General features: G+C 42.4%; 2 long non-coding RNA genes across 2 annotated transcripts in view; both read right to left on the bottom strand.

Annotated features, from left to right (window-relative positions):
- The window catches only part of LOC308596337, a 646,399-nt gene that overhangs the window by 174,609 nt on the left and 444,705 nt on the right, over window positions 1-27,085 (bottom strand). The gene's annotated exons all lie outside the window — the stretch shown is intronic.
- Window positions 10,136-13,656, bottom strand: LOC308584389. Its single transcript, XR_014006796.1, has 3 exons — window positions 13,178-13,656; window positions 11,114-11,206; window positions 10,136-10,368 (listed from the first exon to the last, which is right to left on the bottom strand). It is a non-coding gene; the product is annotated as an uncharacterized lncRNA (long non-coding RNA).

A 27,085-nucleotide genomic window follows, 5' to 3' on the forward strand; every position in this document is an offset into this window, starting at 1 on the left:
CTGCTTGAAACATGTTTAGAAGGTTAAAACCAGCAAACGATCTAAAACAGGGGTCAGCAAACCTTTTCAGCAGGGGGCCAGTTCACTGTCCCTCAGACCTTGTGGGGGGCCGGACTATATTGGGGCGGGGAATTAACAAATAACAAATACCCCACAAATAACCCAGAGATGCATTTTCAATAAAAGCACACATTCTACTCATGTAAAAACATGCTGATTCCTGGACCGTCCACGGGCCAGATTTAGAAGGCGATTGGGCCAGATCCGGCCCCCGGGCCTTAGTTTGCCTACCCATGATCTAAGACCATGTTAAAACACACATCAGCATTCTACATATCTGGGAAGGCTTTATCAGGTACCAAAAAGAATACAGTGAAGGCACCTGCTCGAGGTCAATAGACAAGGAGTCCAAAAGTGTAGATGCAACTGGAAATAACAACAAATATCTGAAAATACATGCTCCATTCAGATTGCATAGGCTAAAGCATTTAGAACTTGTTGTCTCTCCCCCCCCCCCCCCATTTTAATGAATTATGCATCTACCTTTTTGGCATGGGGTGGGAAACACCAAAGAGCCCCTGATATAACTAGTTAGTCTCCAAATTAAGGGCTGAAGGTCTGGGTAAATAAGAATATTTTCACCTGGCCTCTAAAGGCAAACGATGATGTAGCAATCACTACAAGGAATTCAGGATGTAGGAGATGTCACTGCCATTTCTTTCTGGCAGCCATCATTTTGCTGCTCTGTACTGCTAGATGAATTTCACTGTCCCCTTAGGAAAAATGGGTGAGATGCTTATAAATCATAATAATAAAAATTGTGAAGATTGCAAGCAGCACAGCCAATCACCAAAGAATGAGTCATGTAAATATGCCCTAACACAGATGAAGACTCAGTTTCTTCTAAGTAGCCTCAACAAACAAAGCACTTGTCATATTCAAACCAACACAATGGCCACAATCCAGGGAAGACAGTGGCACACTTACTCTTCCTTGTTTTGAATGGGTGGTATTCAGTGTTAGTTCCTACTCAAAGTAGACCCATTGACACTAATAGCTATAACTAACTTTGGTTCATTTGTTTAGATGGATGTATTCCACCTAGGTTGAATACAATTCAATGGCTCTAGAGTGAATGATGGGGTACTGTCCAATACTTTGCTTTGAATGCTCTCAGAAATGGTCCAAGGTTTTTTCCATACCTGCTCCTGGCAAAACATCAAGTCATTGGCAGTTACGTACCACCAGTTTTCTATTTAATTAGTTTGCTCTTAAGTTTGAGCCCACTCAAGCTTATAATTAACTTTGAGGGGGAGATTTACCAGCCAAAGTAAGTACCGATTGGTAGTGATGGAAGTTTTGGTCAGTTGGTTAGATGTGCTTTTTTATTATTGTTATTCAGAATATTCTACACTTAGTTTATTGCTCATTCACTCTGCACAAAAAATCCTCTTCAAAGGAGATTCCTTTTTTATATACCCCCAGTCATATATTAGCAACCATGAATACCATTAGTAATTATCCGCTTTGTGTGTTTCTGACTAACTTACAATTGTTTCTCAAAGAAAGCTATCTCTGTCTCATAAACTGGAGTCTCAGGTGAATGCCCCTCTTGTACTGCACGAGCTCCTGTCTCATGCTGGCTCTCTCATGTGGAATGAACTGGAAGCAAGTTCATCTGACCTGACATAACACCATAAATGGACCTGGAACCTTTTACATCAATTGCTGATTTGTTTTTCTATCATTTTTAGTAGGGCTGCAACTGAACCATGGTGGAAAGATAAAAAGGTCATTGACCGGCTCTCTGAATTACTGTACCTTGTCACAGGAGATTTTCTTTTCTGAATAACAGAATCAAAGCAAAGCAAAACAATACAATTGCACAATGGCTGGAAAGTGCCTGCGATTCAGAGTGAGCCTATTCATATTCATAGTCAGTATTGTCAACTGAATGCCACTTTTCCTGTTCTGCTCTCCTATACTTTACAGATCAACCACTTCCTACTTCAGGTGTTTGCGAGATAAGATAGTTGAGCATGTGGAATACTTTCCCCTGCTGGCTACTTTTGGAAGCCCAGCAGTGTTCTAAAAGTGAAAAACCAGTGTGTCATCATTCTCTGTGGATAGCAGTTCTGTCTTATTGATGTATTACTGTTTCATGGCTGAACTCTCCTACTGTACTACCCAACTCTATGGAGGCAGGCCAATGCCCACAGTCCTTCCTCTGAAATCAAAATTACGAGCCACAAAGATATAACAAAAAATTGAGGCATTTCCAGATCATAATCTGGCAGAAAAGATGAAACAAATTTGCTTCTCTGTTCTATCTCGCGGGTTCTGAAGCTAAGGATGATAAAAAGTCAATAGCAAAGCATGCGGATTTCACTTCCAAAGACCTTGTGAACTACTTGATCTTGGCATGCTTACAATATTAGCAGAAATGGTCAGAGTTTCTTTCCCCAAAGCTCGCATTCAGTAATGTAGTCAGAAGTCAGATCAAAGTCTCAACCGAAAACGGAACAGTGACTGGAAAGAACTGGTCCAGCCTTGTTCACTGCCACAATCAATAGATCATTAGTGGAGTAGACTATATAATCTGTTTATAGTTATACCTATCCTACTGCAAAGTTCAAGGTGAGTTATCTTGTTGGGGAGCATAAGTTAAGAAAAAGAGAAGGGCAAGGCACAGTTATGCAGTTTGTGAATCAGCCACAAATAATGAAGCAGGCACAATACATACTAGATATGGTCTGCGATATATGATCCAAAGAAACTTTACAGGTTCCACTGAGTGTGAAATTTGGACACTTTTTGTTTATGCTAACCTACCCAAAATGCACTTCCTGAACCAATACCTGACCCAAACACACCAAAACCTTTGGAGTTTTCACTTCTCTGGATTTTGCACTGCTTTTCTCCTATTAAAAATGCATATATTAGTGAAATATGTACAGCAATGCAGTGTATTATAGAAAATTGTGTTAAAAGAGTATTGGGGAAAATTTGCAGGACAATGCAAGTGAATTTTCATGCATTTTTTTAAGCAAGCTGATACAGAAACAGAGTGAACTGATGTTAGGATTGCAAAAATGATAACCCGCATTTGACAGATTTGTCCATCCCCCAGGGCAGAAACCAACCAGAAGAGGGGGGTTGCTTCTTTGTTCCTTTTGTCTTTTTAAGAGAGGTACAGTGCTGAAGCACTGCAGCAGTAAGACCTCACTCTGGTCAAAAATTTAGTTTGCCAAAGTGCCACCATGAAAATAAGGTGGGGTGTATTGTCTCTTAGATGGCTTATTCCAAAATTCCATTTTCACCTCTATCATTTCCTCCACAAGACTATTTCATCTCTGTGCTAGCAACTGGTGGAATAAACAGCAGCTCTCAATGATCTGGATTTGGTCCATAAACTGCCAGATTTGCAACTGCAACAGTGGCCATCCAAGATGCTCCTGGGAAGGCTAAAAGCATTGTTTATCCATAGTCAGGTTTACACAGCCTTTTCACTTTTGTTTGGTTTCAGTAGAGAACCCAAATGATCCTGAGATTCAGAAAATCATTATAAAAATCAAGTCCCGTCCTAAAAACTGCACCATGCAGACCTTGCTGGAACTGTGTTCATCACTTTGTTCAAAACTTTGAACAGCTAATTCAGTTAGGCAGGTAAAACCAAGATAAAATGCCCTGTCACTTTCTGGGATTAGCAATGGAAAATCCGAGCTGTCCTGCAGATTGCCTTGCATCAATTTAAGACCAAGTCTGACACTTAAATTTTTGTGAATTTTGGATAGTAGTACATAAAAAATAGCAGGCAGGATAGCAAGTATACTCAAGGCGGGGATGATAGCAGGATAACCTTTCACATACGGGTCAGTAGTTCGCATCAAGCCTCAGGTTAGTAGTGACTGAAAAACATTAAAATCGGATGGCTGTTCCATGGCCTCTGAACTCCATTTGAAGTATTACAGAAATAAGGTGCTTCAGCTACTTTCTGATATCATGAAATGCTGGACTCTTGGGTCACTTACTGCTCTGCTCTTTTGACTGAATGCCATAGCAATTTTAATGAACAATATATATGTCATTCCCTTTCTTGAAATTGCTCAGAATATCTAGCAATATATGGAAACTAGAGTCCCATGGACTGCAAGATCAAACCTATCCATTCTTAAGGAAATCAGCCCTGAGTTCTCACTGGAAGGACAGATCCTGAAGCTGAGGCTCCAATACTTTGGCCACCTCATGAGAAGAGAAGACTCCCTGGAAAAGACCCTGATGTTGGGAAAGATTGAGGGCACAAGGAGAAGGGGACGACAGAGGACGAGATGGTTGGACAGTGTTCTTGAAGCTACCAGCATGAGTTTGACCAAACTGCAGGAGGCAGTGGAAGACAGGCGTGCCTGGTGTGCTCTGGTCCATGGGGTCACGAAGAGTCGGACACGACTAAATGACTAAACAACAACAACAACAACAATGTCACAATGCCTTTACGGAAACCTATGGTGAAACCACTCTTTGAATATCCTCTTTAGCATCCTTTAATTTGCTTGTTGAACAATTGCCTCCCTTGCCAGTTTCCTGCTTCTAATGTACCAAAATATTTTATGGCTCTCATATTCCTTTTTTAGTAGCCCTTATTGTCTGCTTGCATTTCTTTTGCCACTGGATCTGTTCCTTTTTGTTCACATTTGGTCGATATTCTGAAGGAAGCCTTCTTACCTCTAATATCTTCCTTGACTGTTGGTTACCAATGGTGGTGTCCTCCTGAACTTGGCGGTACCTTTCCTGCACTTACCCAACATCTGTTACAGTAATTGGAGTCAGCCAATAATTAAGCACTTTCCCCTTTCGATGCCTGCCTGCTTTCCTACTCATTGTCTTGCCCATTTCTATCTGGCTTGGAGAAAGAGGCCATGACTGACTCCTGCTGCAAATGCTGATTCTGCTGCTCAATGTGTCTACAGACCTGCATGGTAGGGTAATATTTAGGGGTCATTGCTGGGGTCAGTTAATTTTGGAGGGGCATTATTTTTACTCTGACCTTGAATTTTCTTAGACCTTGTTATGACTTAACAGTAGGCTGTTTGACTTTCATGTAGATCAGGCATGGCCAAACTTGGCCCTCCAGATGTTTTGGGACCACAGTTCCCATTATCCCTGACCACTGGTCCTGTTAGCTAGGGATGTTGGGAGTTGTAGTCCCCAAACATCTTGAGAGCCAAGTTTGGCCATGCCTGATGTAGATGTATTAATAAGTTGCCTATTGTTTATGACTATTTAAATTCTGTTATGCATTGTAATAATAAGTGAATTATGTAAACTGGAAAAGTGGCATACTGTTAAACAATATGAACTCAGTATCAATCTGAGCATTTTGGTCAGAGGTAGCAGTTGTATATCCTGTGTCCTAAATTACTATTGAGGCTTGCTATGGTTACCCACAGCATTCTGTGGAGGAATCAGTCAGCTCTGATGTCCCATGTTAGTTTGACAATGTCATCTTTGACATAAAGAACAACACCCCTAGTACACCCTTCCCTTTCCTGTCCTTCATAGAGAATTTTTACCCAGGGACAATAATATCCAATGGTTCTCCCATCTTGGTTCAAAGATGTAGCATCTAAAACCTATTATGTCATTTGCCAAACGTTTCCGATGTGTCTGTTTTTTCCGACTGTTTTCTATTGACCCTTATAATGATTGGACAGTGGTCTAATAGGCAGCCTGCACACATTTGGTGTTGGGTGGGTATGCATTTCCATGCTCATTCAGGCAAATTCCATGTGTTTAGGCCTATGATTCTATGCTACATCTCTGTAGAACTTGGGGAGGACTGAGACATCTGCTGGCTGACTGGCGAAAGTATAGGCATAGCATATCTACAATGACTAGGCCAAGAACTGCAGCTTCAGCAGCCTGTTGAAAACCCCAGGAAACCAATGATGCTTCACTGTGTCTTAGACACCACTGTTTCATGTATTTCAGTTTGAGTAACTCTTCCCTCCAGGGAAGACAAAATGACTGCTGTGGTAAGCTCCTGTGGTAAGTTCTCCCAAGCCCCCAACACTCAGAGCATTTGCAGTCCCCTTTTTACACCAGGAAACAGGGATTAGAACCACTCTTGGCTTCCATATCTTGGACCTAAGAACCCCAGCTCATCAGAGAGCAGGAAAGAGACAGTTTCTCCCTCCCTACTTCCTTCTGGCATAACCACAATCCATTAACCTACCATATAACAAACGTTTTCTAGATATGTGTTTCTGCTTCCTTCTCTTCCTGTTCTCCAGCCTCCTCTCTCCCTGTCCCTCTGTGGCTTATAAAGCAGAAAGAAGACTTCTCCTGCTTTTGTTGTTCTACTCCCACCATCCTTCAGCAAACCTGGGCTTCATTTCACACAGCTGGTGTAGGTGGGAAGACAAACAGCTTCAGTAGCTCCTCCAGGCCATCACAGCTCCCTACACAGAATCATAGAACCATGAAATTGTAGAGTTGACCCTGAGGGTCAACTATTCCAACCCTCTGCAATGCAGAAATCTCAACTAGATCATATATGACAGGTGACTATCCAACCTCTCCTTAAAAACCTCCAAGGAAGAAGAGTCCACCATCGCCTTATTTTTGTTTCTGCTCCTTGAGGGCAGCTCATGTGGCTTCTTGACCCGACGCCTGTCTTCTGATGTTGCTTTTGACTCCAGCTATCACTGTGACACCGCTTCCCTTCTCACAGGCTTTGTGAGAAGTGGCCACCTGCTAGCCTTGCCATTATGGGAAGCCTCCATACAGTAAATAACCTTAGAACAATATGAAACTTTTCGCTTTCTCTTCAGTCTTCCACCATTGCTGCTTATGACTAATGCATGCGATGCTGCTACATAACAGCAAAGTAATGTGTGAAAAATGAAATGGCCAAAAGGCAACTCTGAACAACTACATTTATTTTCTCTCATAAAAACAGTTTTTTAAGTGTCTTTATCAGTATCAGAGTTAGTACAATTACTAAGTGAGGAAGGATAGACAAGACTTTACTTGTATGGTTTCTCTGTTCTGAACACAACACTGCCTGCTGACATGCTCCTAACTTCCTCCAAGTCATCCAGTTTAAAATAGCATTGATCGGTATACAAAATATACTTTCGCCATATCAGAAAAGTTGTATCGTTGCACGCAGATTCTAGCAAATGCTCCATTTCATAAACCAAGCCACTTGTCGCAGATTTGTCAGGACTTGTGAGCAGCAGATTGAAGGGAGCCAAGAATCATAGCACTGCGGAGCTGGAAGGGATCCCAGGGGTAATCCATTCCAACCCCCTGCAATGAAGGAATCACAGCTGACTAATCCCTGACAGATGGCCATCCAACCTCTGTTGAAAAATCTCCAACAAAGGAGAGTCCACCACCTTCCGTTGGAGTCCATGCCACTGTTGAAGAGCTCTCCCCATCAGAAAGTTCTTCCTAAAGGTTAGTTGGAATCTCTTTTCTTGTAATTTAAATCCATCGGTTTGGCTCCTACCCTCCAGATATACAAAAAGAAAACAAAGTGAAAAGAGAATGTAAAAATATAAAATGTATAAACTTTGCAAGCCAAGATAATTAAACAGGGAACAAATATAGGTGTGTGGGAGGGGAGGTGTGGCCATCACCTGCCCCTCCATGAATAAGGGTATTCTGGTAAAGGAATCTGGGGGTCCTGGATCTCGTCCGAAGTCCATTTGAGGGGCTAGGGCCATGGCAGGACCACAGGAACCCTGGGGTGAGCTTCAGTTGATTTTCATCGATGTTGCTCCCTCGTTTGGTGTTTACCCTTCCAGACTATCTGCCAGAGAGGCAGGAGTCAGTTATAGTCTGTTGTCCATGCCTAAGCCAAGACCACTCACTTTGCTGTAATCAATAAAGTTGTGGCCTAAATTTTGCCCCTGAAACCAAAATTACATGTCAGTGTGAAATGATTTACTTGGGGGTGAGCTTGGGGGCCTTGCGGCACAAATCCACATGAAATGTATCACATTTCACATTGTGAGACTAGTTTGGGGTTTTCACAAAGGCATGGAACATTGCCGGGGTGCCAAGTTGAATAAAATATTGTGTGGGGTGGAGTTAAGCCCAGCCCTTCATAATCAATCACAAGATGTGGCGCATGCACACCATGTGAATGGCAATGCCTGTTAACTGGGGGGGGGCTAGCTCCCTCAAATATTTTTGGGGGGGGCAAAGGGCCCTCAGCCCTAGGAATTGACTCCAATGAACACTGCCAACCTGTAAGAATAAGCACAAAAAATTCATGGCTTTCTAGCTGCCTTGTAAATTTTAAAATATTTTATTACTTTAAATTATTTTTGAAAAGGCAGGAGTGGGTTAAAATGGTAATTAGAGAATTTGGCTGAGATGGGTCTTATTTATATATTTGTAACAGATTGGTATAGTGAGTAGAACTCAGTGAGAAAAAATCTCCAGTCAAAGCAGAGCCACACATTTGTGAGCAGCACTCCACTAAATTAGTGCATGGATTGACTGTGGGGTTGCTGCTGTTGTTTTTAGCCTTAGTGGCATTGGGAATAGCAATTCCCCCTGCCCTTCAGAGTTCACACCAGCATTAGAACTAGTTGGGAGTGTGGAACCAGGATGGACTAATGAGCAGGAAAGGTCAAGGTCTGCTACGTTAAATGAGAGTAGATGACTCAGGGTGCAATTGCCCAAGCAGTCCTGAGTGTTGCAGCATCCATTCATTTCAGTAGGACCACAGGGTCTTGCTGCAAAACAACCTCTCTCCTCTCCGATGACATGTAGGAGTGCTGCAGATGCTCATCAGGAACAAACTGAGACTTTTGCTGCCGCCACTGCAGCATTTGGTGGGTTGCACCCGTAGGTGACCTCATCATGCACAGCCATTGCCTTCTCCTCTAAGCGGAAATGAAATCCAATAAAACTTAAGTCAGATATTTTCATATTTCACTTAGTTCAGACAATAGGTATGTGTTTCCCTTGGAAAAGCAAAACCAAAGAGGTTGACATATTTTAAACAGCTTCAGTAGCTCTGAAGATTTCTTCTCAGGGTTCACGTTTTGTTGTTTACCAAGAAGTGAGCCCAGAAGGCACAACCCCCCTTAGAATCATAGAATTGTAGGGCTGGAAGGGACCCTGACAATCATCTAGTCCAACCCTCTGCAATGCAGAAATATGCAGTGTTCCATATGGGGATCGTATGGGAGCACCCTAGTTAACCCTCGATTTAGGTAAACTCAGCGAGAACATCATCACAGTGTTGCTAAGGCCATACAGGGCTGTAGTTCATTGGGAGAGCAATTGCATTCCATGCAGATGGTCCCACATTCTATCCCTATCTCCAGGTACAGATGGGAATGTCACCTGCCTGGAACTCTAGAGAGGCACCTCCAGTTAGTGGAGAAAATACTGACACCCAGTGATTTGACTTGGTATGTAGCAGCTTCCTTTGCCCTGTATGGGAAGTGACACTGCTACAATCCAGTATAGGGGGTTATATAATATTGGGGACTTGCTTGTTTGTCTCAGATCTGTTCTGCCGCTTAAATCTTGCTGCCACTTATCTCCTCCTCTCAACCTTTCTGAGACAAACAGCTGCCCTTCTATAGGCCAGAGCACTGGATTGCCTTTGGGAGTTTAATACCTGTAATGCGGGTCATTGGCCTGTGATCTGCCTTAACCTCTCTTGGATGTGTGCAGCCTTAACTCTGTGCTTCCCAAGTGCCTCAGAACGGTCTTCTTGCAGCCACGAATATTCCTCTGCCCTGCTCTCTCACCTTTCTGGTATGTACTTTAGATATTGCCAAAGATGGATAGGATGCTTGTCTTTTCAAGCAATTGCCGTTGTTATTCGTAATTTCACAGCACTTTTCAAAGTGTTTATAATTCTCAGCCTCATCTGTGAATGGATGGTCCAGAGAAGGTATACCTTGATATCCTGGCAACCAATAAAAATGTGAAAGGAAAGAAAGAAAGAAAGAAAGAAAGAAAGAAAGAAAGAAAGAAAGAAAGAAAGAAAGAAAGAGAGAAAGAGAGAAAGAGAGAGAGAGAGAGAGAGAGAGAGAGAGAGAGAGAGAGAGAGAGAGAGAGAGAGAGAGAGAAAGTGCTCACACCCCAAATCACACCTTGTACATTATGGAATTATCTTTTTATTGATGTTGATCAGATCTTCAGATTGCAGAATGCTACTGCCTACAGTATATTTTATGATGAACATGTCTATCCATGTTTTTCTGTGGTCATTTTTTTCTCTGCGTCAAACCATTACATTTATCCTGTTTTAAATGCTCTGAATTTTTTCTCCATCCTACAGCATTATTATTCATTCTTCTTTCTCCTTCCTCTCAGAATTGTGCTTTTGTGGATCTGATAAGTAAAGAGGGAGGAATATGCAGCTTAATTTTCAGTTAGATGTTTGCAATCCAAAGCCTCATTAATGGCCCTTTCCTTGGTAAAAAAAAATTTTTAATGAATGCTGTTCTAACAGTTAGCATGTTGTTCCCTCGTCTCTTTGCCTGCCCGGTATTCTTCACCTCTACTGCCTTTTCTTTCACTAATGGTACTATCTCACACTGTAGAATGTGCTGAAACAAACAGCCTTGTCCTTCACTGTTTTATTCCCTTCAATCCATCATCTGTAATGTAATGTTCCACACACTTAGTTTTTTGACTCTCCTTAATCTATTGCTTTAAATGGTAAACACTTACTTTTGGAACAGCTCTCCCATCATATATCTGCTTTGATCGCACCGTATACCTAGCCAATGTGTCACACAGGGATGACCAGACAGGTTTAGGGAAAATAAAGGAACTACTCTGAGCTGAGGCCCAAACATAAAACTTTTACAAGGTCAGGATATACAGTATCCTTATGCCTCTTCCTCACTGACACGCATAGCCTTCCTCTCATTTTGAGATTTAGCACCTTTGGCAACCTCATTAGGATATTCTGATGACTTGAAATCACATGGGCTTTGGGACTTCATAGGGCACAGAGAGGGAACAATATATTCTGGATGGCAATGTCTCAGCAAAGTCCCAGAACATGTGTTAGCTGAAATATATTGGCAGTACATCTTTGCACAGCATACATAATTAAATAAGAGCTCACCTCTCCGCATAAAATCTTGGGGGCTACTACCTCTTCGTCCCAAAAATCCACATTGAAATGGACGCATTCGTAATTTAGAATTGTGCTTCCTTCCTGGTAGGATACAAAATTTGCAGGTTAGAAAAAGAGGAATTGACAAGATATTCAAAAGTCCAGAATCACAAACCTATTGATCTATGATAAGTGACTGAGGCTGAGAAGCATATAAAGCATATTTAAAGCACATCTTGCCCACAAAGAATCCTGAGAACTGTACTTTGGTAAGGGTGCTGGGAATTGTAGCTCTGTGAGGGGGATACTACTTATCCCTTGAGTCTTGGGGGGGGGGGGGAGAGATGTGCTCCAAAGTTCTCTAAATGTATGGAATGTACATGGGTTTTGTGGTATGTACCAGTGGGTTGTTTACTGCAGCTACAACAGCCTCCTTACATTTACATTATTTGTAGTGTATTTCCATGCCTGATTCCAGTTGTGATCTACCTAATAAGAAGAAAATTGAGGCCAAATGTATGTATTTATTTGCTTACATTTCCCACTGACATCTGGCTGGCTGCTGTGAGAACAGGATGCTAGACACGATGGGCCATTGGCCTGATCCAGCAGGCTCTTCTTATTTTCTTACTTATCACACTTATATGCCCATCTTTCCATTCTCCTCCGAAAATCTTATTTTCACAACAACTCTCTTCCTCTTTTAACAAGCCTTTTTAAGTTGAGATCTCTTCCAGTCTACATCTGTACTGGAATTCCTGTTAAGCTGTTTTTCTTATTTTACTATTTATTGTTTCCAACCATCTCGTCCTCTGTCATCCCCTTCTCCTTGTGCCCTCCATCTTACCCAACATCAGGGTCTTTTCCAGGGAGTCTTCTCTTCTCATGAGGTGGCCAAAGTATTGGAGCCTCAGCTTCACGATCTGTCCTTCCAGTGAGCACTCAGGGCTGATTTCCTTAAGAATGGATAGGTTTGATCTTCTTGCAGTCCATGGGACTCTCAAGAGTCTCCTCCAGCACCATAATTCAAAAGCATCAATTCTTCGGCGATCAGCCTTCTTTATGGTCCAGCTCTCACTTCCATACATCACTATTGGGGAAACCATAGCTTTAACTATACGGATGGTTGGACAGTGTTCTCGAAGCGACTAACTTGAGTTTGACCAAACTGCGGGAGGCAGTGGAAGACAGGAGTGCTTGGTGTGCTCTAGTCCATGGGGTCACGAAGAGTCAGACATGACTAAGCAACAACAACAAAATTTGTTGTTTACCACCCTGGGCTCATTTGGGAGGAAGGGTAGGATATAAAATTAATTTATAAATAAAATAAACCCTGTGAGGAGTTTAAGCTGGTCTGAGGTCTCCTAATGAACTTCATGACTGAGTGCCTCAGTGTTCCCCATTCTCAGCGGATGCTATAACCAGATCAGCTCACCTGTTCTCCTCAGGCCTGCAAGGTGTAGGGACAAAATCACACCCATTCGCCCTATATCAAATGCAAATGTTCCATTTTTCTAAGATACCTTATCTTTGATGCTGACATTATCAGTTGAAGAATTGTTGAAATACACCCCCCCACACACACAAAATTAAAAAAAACACCCTCAGTAGCATAAGAAAGGAAATCTCTACATTTGTTCACATTTGAGCTGGTTATTGATTGATACCAAGGCTCCTGAACACTTGAAATTAAATTAAGAAATTGCTGATCTGAATGCTATTTTTCTAATGGTAGCACTGTTTTAAGAAAGCCTTTTTGACAGAGTTCCACATCGCAGCAGTCCAATTACAATGTCTAAGGTCCAATAATAAATAATTGGCTACAAAACTGCCTCAGAATAATTAAAGACAAAATCCCCAATCCAGCAAGGGTAATTCATGCAAGACTTGGTGGGGTGATCCCAGCTGGGCCGGTTTCCCTTGGAAATGTTAACAACTTAAATCCTACAAGGGATTTCAAAATTGCTGCTTACCCACATGGGGCAGATGCAGGGCAGCAATGAGGATGGGGCAGCAGAGATGTACTAGTGAGAGGAGCAGATTGGTGGTGGGTGCCCACCATGTAGTCCTTACCTTGCCACTGCTCCATCCTGGTCCCATCCACATAAGCAGCAGGAGATGTCAGGAGGGCAGCTGCTCCTATGTTATTTAGTGGTTTCATTCATTTACCCACTCAATCCTGATGCACTGTGTCATCACAGGAAAAAAACGTTATGTAGTGTAGCCACCAAATCTAACTGGGGTTTCAAAGCACAAGCCCTCTAGCTAAATGGGGGACCACGTGTGCAGCTAGGCAGTTCAGACATGTCTCTCCTCTGTCACGCGGCAGCTGAGATGGTAGGCAAGGAGTCGTTTTTAAAGAATGCTTTAGCAGAGTTACAATGCTCTTCAGGAAGAGGTGAAAGGGGAATTTAATGCAGTTCCCCATCCTTTCCCAATCAGCTCCTCAGTGAAAATGGAGCTTCTTCCTTTTTTAAACATTCTGTGTGCAATCCTAACTGCTTCATGCCTGATCAATTGAGTCACAGTGTGAGTGAGTGGATAAAACACATTCACAAAGGTATGTACACATAGAAATGACGTACACAGTGGAACAGGGGTGGACAACCTAGCAACTGTGGGCACCACTGTATCTGTGAAAGTTTTCACTGGTACCCCTAGGCAGTGCCCCATACTCTCTCTCTCTCTCTCTCTCTCACGCACACACACACACACACACACACACACACACACACACGAGTCTCTAGCCCTCTTAGGAGGAAACTTATGGGATAAAAAGTGCAGGTGCCTTCTAAACATTTCTGTGAAAAGATTGTCAGGGGTGGCTGTCTCTCTAATTTTGTGTCATGCAACACCCCTCCATAGCACCTATTTTGTTCCTGCCACCTCCAGTACTCTCTCAAAATTTGAAACATGTACGCTGATCAAAAAAAACTGGTAACTATAGTCCCAGAATATAAGGGCTTCAATAGTTTTATATAAAAAGGGGGCAGACAATAGGAACCCCGAGAAGCCAGTGTTCAAGTTATAGGGGAAGAAGTTGGGGCCTGTATGAAATCCTAACCCTCTGCTAACTTTCCTTGACATAGATCTTGGCCTTGACATTCTCAGTAGTATCACTTGGCTCTACCTCTTGGGCAATGGTCTTGCCAGTGTGGGTCTTCACAAAGATCTACACCCCAGTTCTCAGACCAAGGACCAAGTTCTCAGACAACGGACAGACTCCTTATGGAGTCTGAGTTATGGCACAGCAGCTCTGGGAAGTTTCTCTTCAGAGAAGAAAAGGCAAAGTTTCCACTGAGAATGATCAAGCCCTTGGATGTGCCTAGCATAGCTGTTTTGGATTGTAACCAATGTTAATAACAATAACACAGAATACAATCAGGGAAGAAGGCTGCTGGAAATAGAAATAATTTAATGAAGTAAAGAGATTCTTTCCCCTACCCAAATCCCGCTGTCTGTGACATTTAACTGCATACCGATCCAGATAATTAAATGAAACAACCTTTCCCGACGAGAAGGCTAATTTTATTAATGAAAGCACATTTTATTTAGAGGAATCCGAAGGACTCTGAGGATCCCCCATTGGTTTGGAAACATCAGTCCTATAGGAAGCAAGTGCAAATTGAACAAAGTGATTCCACATCTCATCACTCTCTTGAAATTGTTTTGAAATGTAATGAGGGCTACTCTAAAGATGACAAGGGCAGACAGTTCCCTTCCTGAAATCCACCATGGGCTTGATACGCAGCACTCAAGATGTGACATATGCCTTTGATAGCTTTTCGCAGAAGCCACTGTGCATCACTGGAGCTGCTTTAAAGAACTTGCAAGGGGAGCAGGAAATAACCATTATTCAAGAAGATAAAAGTTTGGCAACAAGTAGATACACAAAGCAACTCATTCCAGGTATTTTATCATTATACTTTCCTGCACAATAAATCAAATATATATTTGGAGTAAACATGGGCATTTCAATCTGGTTGATTTCAGCTGAACATGCTCCCAATAAGACATCATTCACTCACACATGTGGCAGAAATGTCTCATTATTTTCATGCCAGCCTTCCCCAAACATGTACCCCCAAACACCTGGGGGACCCAACCCCCATCTGCTGCTGCCAGCATGGCGATTGGAGGGCACCAGATTGGAAAAGGCTGTTTTATGCAGTCATTTTGGAGGCCATATACATATATAACTAGGTGAATCAGAAGTACACAGGTATAAGCTCAACTATTTCCATAAGGTGGACATAGGAAATGGCCTTATATTGAGTCACACCAATGGTCCACCTAGCTTTGTATTGTCTGTAGTGACTGGCCACCCAGTATGAGGGCACCAAGTGGAGATTGTTGGACTCCAGCAAGGAAATGTATATGTGTATTCCTGGTGCACATGGTGGAACCATCTCCACATGTTGGCAAGCACGTGAAGCTGAAGATGGTTGTGCATGGAGGGAATTTAGCAGTGCCACTGCAAATATGAAACAAAGCTTATTATGCCTGGAAACTCACCTGAAAGCCTAATCTTATGCTGTTATGAGGTCATCTTGGCCGCAACAGCACCCAAGGGCCAGCCTACATGGGATGGGCTGTGGCACAGAGAGCAGAGAAGAGGCATCCCTGAAAACAATGTGGAGGCCACTTACACAAATGGAACTCCTGTTCATGGAGTTTGAGGGGGGATGCCCCATTCCCTCTCACCTGTGCCATATCCCATCCCATTCATCAGGCTCCTTTGAATCATCTGAGGATCCTCTTCAGAGATGGGGGTCATGAGGAAAGATTGGGGAAGTGAGCTTCCACCAGCCCCATCATGCATGCATTTCTTTGGATCCCACCAAATAATCCCTTCTCAGTAGGTCACCCACCACACAAGTGCACTAAACAAACGGAAAATGGGTGAGACTGTCCCTTCTGGCCAGACATCATGCAACCTGTGGCAACAGTTCCCCGATTCAATGTGAGCAGGTTGCATGTGTGCAGGTTGGCTTTGGGTACAACCAGAACTCCAGTTGCACTGGCATCCTAATTGCATGAGGACCTATGCATAAGCCTCCTCCCTTTTTCATAAATCATGCCAAATGCATGGATATTGCATATTTTCTTGAAAGCTGCTAGAAGACATATGATGGAAAGCGGGAAATCATCATCATCATCATCGGCGGCGGCTAGCAGGCCTTGCAACACCTGAGGCAGAACCGGTATGTGTTGCATATTAAGCGCACTTGTGGGATATCCATCTATACCACTTCATGAACTAAGGACATAAGAACATTACATAACTAATTTATCTAAACGCACGTACACAATACCTGCAACCAATATTCTCAGCAGCGAGAGAGAAAAGGCAGCGATTGAATTTAAACCCCTGGTTGTCATTTAGATCACTTAGTCACAATACAGGGCAAATACTTCATTCTCTACCCCCCAAATGGTTAATTATGAATAATGCATAAAGTCTCTAAAATAGACTCTGTTTGCAGAACAGCTGTGAAAAAGGACAGAAGAAATTTATTGAATAAATTATTCCTTGTGAATTATTTGTTTAGCTCTAATTAGTAGGAAGGAACCAGCTGTTTTTATGCTTATTGTACTTGTATTTTATGCCAAAACGTGGTTTATTTGTTTTGCATGCAACGTAGAGTGAGATGCCCTGTTTGTCTCTGCACCCTGCTGTTCCTTGTCAGCATGAGACCATCCTGGAGGGGAAGATTGTCTGGCAGCCAGAGCAGGGCTCCTCATCTAAAGAGCTGAAACTTCAAAATGGATTCTGTGCCAGGGGTACGTAATGTGGTGCCCTCCAAAAGTTAGCGTAAGGAATGGTTGGGTGTTATGAATGTTGTGCATCTCCTCTTCACCTCCATGTTCCACTGTGGAACGTTCCTTTGCCCATATCTGCCAGATATGGCAAGTCATTAACGCTCCTGTAGGACATCTGGCCTATGCAGAAACAGAAGATAGGACCAGGTCTTTCAACTCTACTGTTTCTCACTCTGCTGGTCCATCAGTCTCGCCACTAGAGCAAGTGAATGGCATTATCTATTGCCTATCTGGAAAAGAGCCTTCTGTCCATCCATAATATGCCTCTATCTTTGCTGGGCAGACATAGAACCTGTCATACCACACAGTTGTATGAACTGGTACTGTCAAATCACCAGGTATTGCAGCTTTTGCCTTCAGCTTTTGAAGCAGATGAGTAAATTCAAGTTTATCATCACAAAATGATATGATTATATCAATGACGATGATTCCTGAGATTTGTTTTGGAAACAGCCAGCTGCCATTTTGATACGAGATGATGGACTGAACTGCTTGAAAATACACTGTTTTGGTCAGCTCTGACTACATTGTCACCCAAGTTGTCATGCTTGTTCCTGAGATTGAGAAACGGTGCTTGGTCTATGTCTGGATACTTTAAGGTGCCATTTTGAATCAAGATGGCAGGCTGGACCTTCAATACTGCACTGATTTGGACACCTTTGAAGTTATCACCACCAAATTTGACATGATGATTCCTGAGACAGAGGAGTGGCACATGTTACAGAGGAGCAGTCTACGTCAGTCGATGGGAAGCCAGAGCAGGGGAATCTGGGTCTGACTTGGGTCGTGGAACCCCAACCTCCTCTGCAAAGCCCAGAGGGTCCCTGCACAGAATCAGGGGGGAGACAGAGTCCAGATGGGTGCATGTACTAAAAGGTGCAAATGCGCAGTCAGCTGCCAGATGTTGGAATTGAACTTGAAGTACAATTACTCCTTGGGAGTAAATGGTTCCAACTCTTCAGGCAATCCAGAGCAGCTATGCTCTGGGTAGAGTTCTGAATGCTTCACATTGGATCAGTGGCCTAGCTGATGACAGAACTTTTCTGAGTTTTGCCCTTAAACTGTGCCCGGGCCCTGCTATCCAGTCTGTTTTGAACATTTCAAGGCATTGACTTATTGTCAGCGCACAGTGCACAAATGAATACAGATGTCATCCAAGCACTTTCTTATTTGATATTTTGAATTTGTCTGCTGACTCAAAACCTGTGAGGATATGTATTGCAGAAATATTTGTGAGCACCATGGAGTAGATCAGTGGCAGTATTACAGAAAACAATGGACTTCATTTCTGTGGATATCCATTTTCATTATACAGTGCAACATCCTCTAATGTTCGAACACTGGATTTAAATCACTCAATGCATTACTTAAATTTCTATACCACTCTTCATCCGAGACTCACAGGGCGGTTCACAATATAAAAGCACAAAAATAACAACACAGTAAAAAACAAAAACAATACCCCGCACACCTACACAGTTTAAAAGGCCATGGATTGTTAATTAGCCAAAGACGTTGGAGAAGAGGGATGTTTTTGTCTGCACCTAAAGATATGTAAGGAAGAGCATTCCACAAATGGGGAACCACCTCAGAAAAGGCCTCTTCTTGCTTTGCCACCCTCCAGACCTCTCGTGGAAGAGGCACACAAAGAGGGCCTTAGATGAAGGTTGTACGGTGTGAGTCATAGAATCATAGAATCATAGAGTTGGAAGAGACCACAAGGGCCATCGAGTCCAACCCCCTGCCAAGCAGGAAACACCATCAGAGCACTCCTGACATATGGTTGTCAAGCCTCTGCTTAAAGACCTCCAAAGTAGGAGACTCCACCACACTCCTTGGCAGCAAATTCCACTGTCGAACAGCTCTTACTGTCAGGAAGTTCTTCCTAATGCTTAGGTGGAATCTTCTTTCTTGTAGTTTGGATCCATTGCTCCGTGTCCACTTCTCTGGAGCAGCAGAAAACAACCTTTCTCCCTCCTCTATGTGACATCCTTTTATATATTTGAACATGGCTATCATATCACCCCTTAACCTCCTCTTCTCCAGGCTAAACATGCCCAGCTCCCTTAGCCTTAGAGTCATTTGATATGGAGAATTTTTGTCAGTTTTCCAAAAAAAACCACAAAAAAAAATCCTTATTTCTGAAGTCAGGACAAGGAATATACTCAAAGGTTCAGAGAAAGAGAAAGAGTGCACAAAAAAGAGTTAATTCAAATACTTTCTGTGTTCCTGTTACACATTCATCCAATGAAGGGATCAATTTTAACCTTTTGATCCCACTGATGTGCAACGCATACTAGCTTCATACACTTACTTCCACAACTCATATCAGCATCATATCTCAGCATCAGATGAGCAAAACATATATCAGTTTCATGTGCTTGCTCTCACAACCTCAGTCTTGGCCCAACTACATTAATGCAAATATGTATAACGTAAGATATTACAGTGCTAAACTCCTTATGTATTATTTAATTTGCTCGAAGTTTCTTTCGTGACCTAGGGCATTCATCAGAAAACTTTGTACTCGAGGTTGATAATGATTATTCAGCAGTCCCTTCATTGTAAATTATGCTTGTTATGTATTTAATGCCATGTAGGCTACTTAGCGTGGCCTTGGCCTAGTGCCCCAGGTATAAATGATCTACTTTAATCCCTTCTATGCACAGTGATGTCATAAGTTCCTGCTTCTTATTCACGACGGTGCAATAAATTAGACGCAAGAGAAAAAGACATATATATATATATATATATATATATATATATATATATATATGCTTTCGTAGATTTTCACGGGTACAGGAATGTAGGTTTTGGTGTCTTCGGGTGTCTTCCCGTGTAAGAGTTGGGGTGTCTAGGCGACGTTTCGACGAGGTCTCACTCGTCATCTTCAGGCTGGTGCTTTCGGCTTCTTGTTACTAGAACAGAGCAGGATCTCAGTGTTTGAGTTCCTATAAATACTGTTGAGGGGGTGTGGTGTATAGCCTCCAACGTTCTGGGCAGAGAGGAAGTTCCTAGGTTAATGTGCCTTTTCTTCTTTTGTTCATTAGTTACTTGAGGGATATCTTGAGTGATTACTTGAGTGATATTCTGAGTACCACTTAGGAGGGTCATTAGGTGTGGATTAGTTGCTAAAGCTTTCGTGTCTTGACCTCTTGACCTTGTAAAGAGTTTTTCTGAGAAGATGGCTGTACTGCACTTAGTTGTGCTCTGGCTTGGCTTCGCACCAGCCTGAAGATGACGAGTGAGACCTCGTCGAAACGTCGCCTAGACACCCCAACTCTTACACGGGAAGACACCCGAAGACACCAAAACCTACATTCCTGTACCCGTGAAAATCTACGAAAGCAAATATCTCACCTCTACGGGGAGGAAACCTTCCAGCTGACAAGAACCTACGAGAAACTAGAAATCCGAAGAGCCACCATCTTATGTGATCTCTTGTTCCTACGCAACTGCCGAGACAACAACTTAATTCCCACATGCTTCCAACTTAAATTCCACTCTAAAACCCCAGCTACCGAAAGGATCCTGAAACGAACTGAACTATCCCTAATCAGAAACGAACTACATAAGAAAAGATACCTACTAAACCAAACCAACAAAGATCTGCTCACTCTTCACCTCAAACTCTGTAACAAAATCCACCCTGCACTCTGGGACAAATGCAAACAACTAGCCGTTTGGAGAGCTGAAACAGAGTCCTCACATAAGACAGACATACACACCAACAAACTCCACAAACTAGAGAAACGCCAGAAGCCCAGCCACCCTCCACAACAACCCATGAAACAAACAGTACATAACATATCAGACAGGATCCTCACCTCAACTGAAACCAAAGTACTCTCCAAAGGTTTCAACTTTGCAGTCGCCCCGAGACGCATCCCCACGGAAAACATCATATGCGGAGTCGAAGCTAGCCTAACCAAAATCAACCCAGATGAAGCCAATAAAATCAGACTTGAAGTCACCAACATCCTCTGCTCCAGCAAACCACCCAGAAGCAATTTACACAAAGAAGAACAGAAAGCACTCACCAACCTGAGGAAAGACAACAACATAATCATTCTCCCAGCAGACAAAGGTAATGCCACTGTTGTGATGAACACATCGGACTACCAAGCAAAACTATCAAATCTACTCCAAGACCCTACCTACCAACCTATAAAAACAGATCCCACCACCTATCTGGAAAAAACCACCAAATCCAAAATAAAAGCCTCTCCTATCAGTGAAGAAATCCAGCTAAGAATCATCCCCAGAGAAAAATCATCCAGATGCCCCAAACTCTACGGTCTCCCCAAGATACACAAAGAAGGAACACCACTCAGACCAATAGTCAGCTCCATAGGCTCACCTCTACAAAATCTCGCTAAATTTCTCGCTAAGCAACTTCAGCCCTATGCAGAATCTATCGCTTCACACGTTACAAACTCCTTCCAGTTCATAGAAACAATAAAGAAGCAAAACCTACATCCCGATGACCTACTTGTGAGCTTCGATGTTGTATCTCTCTTCACACAAGTGCCCATTAATGAAGCCTTGACAGCCATTCAAAACAAATACAATCCCCCCGAATACATCCTGGACCTGACCAACCACTGCCTAACCAACACGTACTTCATCCACAATGGACAAAGATACAAACAGATAGAAGGAGCACCTATGGGATCACCCCTCTCACCGGTCATCGCAAATCTGTACATGGAACACTTTGAAACCAATGCTTTAGACAAGTCAGAACACAAACCCAAACTTTGGCTCAGATATGTTGACGACACCTTTGTAATTTGGCCACACGGGAAGGAAAAACTAGATAGCTTCCTCACACATCTCAACAGCCTACACCCCAAAATACAATTCACTATGGAAATAGAAGCCAACAACCAACTTCCCTTCCTTGACGTCCTAATCTACAAAAAACCTGATGGCTCCCTAGGACACACTATCTACCGGAAAAAAACACACACCAACCGCTACTTACATGCACAATCACACCACCACCCTGCACAAATAAACTCCGTAGCCAAGACTCTCATCTCCAGAACCAAACGCCTGGCTGACAAAGACCACTTGACAACTGAGTTACAGAATCTCTCAAATGTGTTAATCGCCAACGGATACCAGCAAAACAGGGTTACGAAGCTAATCCAAAAAGAAACACCCCCCAAAAACCAAGACACAGAAGAAAACAATGGCATGGCCCTCCTTCCTTATATCAAGGGCACTACAGATAAAATTAGCAAAATCCTCCATAAACACAATATCAAAACAGCCTTTTGCACCAACCAAAAAATAGCCAATATCCTCAGAAACCCAAAAGATAAAATCCAGTTAGAAAACCAAGGGGTCTATGAAATACCCTGCAAAGTCTGCCCAGCCACGTACATTGGACAAACAAACAGACGAATAAATGCACGTATCGCAGAACACAAGAATGCCGTCAAAAAAGAAGAAAAAACTTCCTCTCTTTACCAACACATGAAAGAAACAGGACACGAAATTAATTTTGCAGATTCCAAATTGCTCTTTAACATGGAACATCACCACAAGAGAATAATCATGGAAGCCATCGAGATAGAGAAACACCCTCACAACATGAACAAGCGTGACGACACGTCCCGCCTGCCAGACATCTGGAAATTAGCCCTCCCCACAAAAACCGACACCAGAACCAGAGGCACACAGAACGCCATCTCCAATCAACCACACCAGACCCAAACCCAGACCCTCTCCACAGATAAATTACAGACACCATCCAGTAGCCAAACCATAGTGGCACCTCCGGATGCTGCACCCCCCTGCAATCCCTACACAGATCTGGCTGGCACAGGGCACAAAACCACAGCTCGCCCCTATACACGAAGCCAAGCCAGAGCACAACTAAGTGCAGTACAGCCATCTTCTCAGAAAAAAACACACACCAGCTCAAGAGGTCAAGACACGAAAGCTTTAGCAACTAATCCACACCTAATGACCCTCCTAAGTGGTACTCAGAATATCACTCAAGAAATCACTCAAGATATCCCTCAAGTAATTAATGAACAAAAGAAGAAAAGGCACAATAACCTGGGAACTTCCTCTCTGCCCAGAACGTTGGAGGCTATACACCACACCCCCTCAACAGTATTTATAGGAACTCAAACACGGAGATCCTGCTCTGTTCTAGTAACAAGAAGCCGAAAGCACCAGCCTGAAGATGACGAGTGAGACCTCGTCGAAACGTCGCCTAGACACCCCAACTCTTACACGGGAAGATACCCGAAGACACCAAAACCTGCATATATATATATATATATATATATATATATATATATATATATATATATTGTCTGCATACTGAATCAATCTGTAATCCTGAAATAAGTGGATAATGAAAATTTGGATTCATCACTGCTGAATCATGAACGTATTTCAGACCCCAATCCTGCCTTGCCTACAATTGTGCCTCCTGTTTCTCCCTCCAGCCCCCAACTCCTAAAGGCAACAAGGCGCTAAATAGGGATTTTAATAAATCAGAAGAAGCAGATGGATGCACGAAGCACTTTGCTAAGCTAAAAGAATTGTACGGGCTGTAAATTAAATGTTTATTAGTGGGCCTATCTGCCAAGATTTCTGAATAGCGCTCTTGCGCTCATGAACTGTCGCTACATAAAGCAGCTGCATTAGCTCTCAAGGACTTTCCTAAAAATTCAAGGTTGTGCGAAACTAACCTGGAGAATGATTGCTTGTCCAGATGTGATAACAGACACTAGCAGAACAAAAATGACAGTTTGATTCACATATAAATATAAGTCGGTCTTGGATGTCTGGCTTCCTCTTTCTACCCTCTTTTTTTTTTTTTTTTTTTTTTTTTTTTGGTGCTCAGGCGAGATAGATGTCTTTTAAAAAAGCATCAGTGGTGAATGTTCTGTCAGTTTCAAAGGTCAGCCATTGCAAGGGATCAGCAGAAACATAGTTGTACATGGAGCTTGATGGAAGGACTGAAGAGTGATTTCATTAGTCTTGCTCATTTGTTAGAAGTTTGCTTGCTCCTCTGTCCTCGGAAATTAGGATGCTTGGCAAAAAATAATTTGCAATGCACTGAAAGTCTGAAGAGAATTTGGGGTGCAACATTTTATGTATTCATTTACATTTTTAACTTACAGTGGACTATAACAAAATCCATTATTGGGCTCAAAAGAGCAGAAATCCTCAACAGACTTGCCTTGCCAGTACAATTTCAATTCCCCCTGTCCTGCTTTGAACAGGTGATCTCCAAGTTGTATCACAAACTATTGCCATGTTTCCTGGAGTGGAGGTGGACTGCGCTTCAAGAAAAGTAAGTCCCCACATGCTGTCCACTACTGAAAGAGAGTTTTGCTTGAAGTGCCTCAGGAACAACAGGTGTTGACTCTGGACCCCAAGAAGATTGCCCAGAAGGTAACATAGTCTTGACAAAAAACAAATCTACAATATGAGAGGTAATAATTTTTGCATTCCTTACAGCAGAGATGAGGAACCATTTTTTTGGACATGATGTCGCGCACACTGGGTACCCATAACCTTGGGGCCAAGTTAGCTCCCCTAGGCTGGGTGAAGGTTCCTGCTTCAGCAGAAGTTGGATTAGATGGGCCTTTTAGGCCCATTCCAGTTATATGAGTATATGAATAAAAGGCATTTCCTCAGAATAGAATCATTCATCAGCTTTCAACTGTGCTGAGCCCCAAGAGACTACCTAGTTTCAAACAATATAGGCATACAATCTTGAACTCAACTGCATGCTTCTAATTGAGATCAACAGTAGTGATCTTAGTTCACATTCATTTCAGTAAGCATGGTGTGCTGTATTTCTTGATGAATTGTACCCCTAGTGCACAAGAACTTTGTGAAGAGTCTTGTAAAATTATATAACAAGGACATTTTATTTTATAGGGGGCCTTTATAACAAAATGAGTTTTGCTGCAAAGCATTAGATTTAATTCCTGGCTATGTCAAACATATTCAGCATGCTCTTTTGGAAAGATTTTACTCATGGTGTCATGTATAGAAAGAGGCTTGTTATTTAAGAAACATTATGCGTAAGTTACAAACATTTATTATCGTCAGGCCTATATTTTAGGGTGAAATAGGCCTCCCTTAGACATTAGGGAGATAAAAAAAATGTGATAGAAGACTTGTGGAATGGTTGACATCCATTTCTAAGAATACTTAGGGAAACGAGAAAATATTTAGTTTTAGGACTCTTTCAATTCAGAAAAACACTAATCCGCTTATCCCTGTGAAATTCTATTATTTGTGACAATGTAATATACCAAAGCAACTGCATAATATCATAAATGCATTTCTTTGTGACACTATTATTATACAAATGGGAATATTGGTGACATTCAGACTCTACTTGGATGCCTTTCAACCTGTGAAAGCACCTTGAATAGCAATTGTAGTTAACTTGCAGATGTTTTAACTCCTTCTTCTCATCAGAAAAACAGCAGCTATTGAAATAAGGAAAACACAAAGTGTAGGCCCATGCTTTTGTGTGATAAGGGCTGTGCTTGGTGTTTAGTAACCAACAAACAGAAAACTTCAAAGTGGTACTCAAAGAGTTGATTATTATAGAACAGACTTGAAAGATGATGGAACTGCTGGATTTATAACCCAATCCTTGGAGTTTGGGTTTTTCTTTCATTTCTATGATTGATGAGGAGGATGGGAGGCTTATTGAGACAGCTGATGTTCTTGAAGGTTCACAAAAGAAATGGCTTAAGTCATAGGGCATAAAAGACAGCTCTTAAAAATAGCACATTCTTCTCAGGAAGTTTCAAAAGATCTCTAGCAAGACATCAAACTTACATGAGATACAAACTCTATATTCCATGATGCAACTAATAGAAAATAGAAGTCTTGGCCAAACGATGAGAACAAAAGGGAACACAAACTTTGATGAAAGAAATGCAAACTGACAATAAGGGAAGCAAAAAATATAAATAATCAAGAAGCACATTGTTAAAAACATAAAGACCACTACCACCACCAAAATATTTAAACACATTGGAATCAGGAAGCCAGCTATGGAAGAGGTTGGACCATTGGACAAAAAGTGAGTCGGAGTTTTGCTAAAGGAGGAAAATAAGATTGCAGAGAAAGTGAATAAATTAGTTGCATCTGTCTTCCACAATGAAAGATGTAGGGCAGATTTCTGTATGTAAACTAATTTTCTCAAGAAGGAAGTCTGAGGAACTGAGGCAAATGGAAATGACAAAAAGAAGGGAAGTGGACATAGCCGAGCCTGGCAGTACCAAAATTATCATGAGGATGGAGAAACTCTGCTGGGAGGAAAGGTTACAACATCTGGGGAGAAAATGTGAGAGGGATGGCATGATAGAGGTGCATAAGAGAAAGCAGACAGAGAGACATTTTCCTCCCTCTCTTCTAATCCAAGAAATTGGGGCCATCCAATGAAGCTGTATATTCGAAGATTCAGAACAGAGAAAAGAAAAAGAAAACATTTCTTCACACAATGCATAGTGTCAGGGAACTGACATCGGAGCAGAGGGGAGAGGCGGTGCTTCACGATTCTGCAGAAGAAGGAACGAGTAAGGGTAGAGAGAGAACGTCATCTGGGGAAGAATGTCCAGGTGACACCAGGAAGAAGGAAGAGGGGGAAAGCATCTCGGAGGATAGGCTCCGAGACTCTGGCACTGAAGGCAGTGAAGAGAGTGGAGGGGCACCACTGGGCACGCCCACTCTGCGCAGAAGGGTTACGCGCAGAGAGGCGAGGCGGAGGTTGTCCGTCAAGGAGCTTTTATGCTGGAGGAAATTTAGAAGACGCCCACTCACGGATTCGTCGAGCGACTGAGCAGCAGCAGCACCCAGGCTGCTCAGTCAGGGAAAGACACAACCCATCCCTAAGCAGTTTGGAACAGCTAGAGGTTTACACACAAGCAACCCCAATTCCCGTGACACATAGTTTAGACTGTGGGATTTAATTCCACAAGATGCAGTGATGGCCACCAACTTGCATAGCTTTAAAAGAGGATTAGACAAATTCATGGAGAATGGGGCTATCAGTGGCTACTAGCCACTGATGTTCTGCTTACACTGTCAGAAGCAGATGCATCTGAAAAACAGTCACTGGCAATCACACGTGAGGAAAGTATTGTTGTACTAAAGTCT

This window comes from Podarcis bocagei (assembly GCF_964188305.1).
Source record: "Podarcis bocagei genome assembly, chromosome: 1".
NCBI lineage: Eukaryota > Metazoa > Chordata > Lepidosauria > Squamata > Lacertidae > Podarcis > Podarcis bocagei.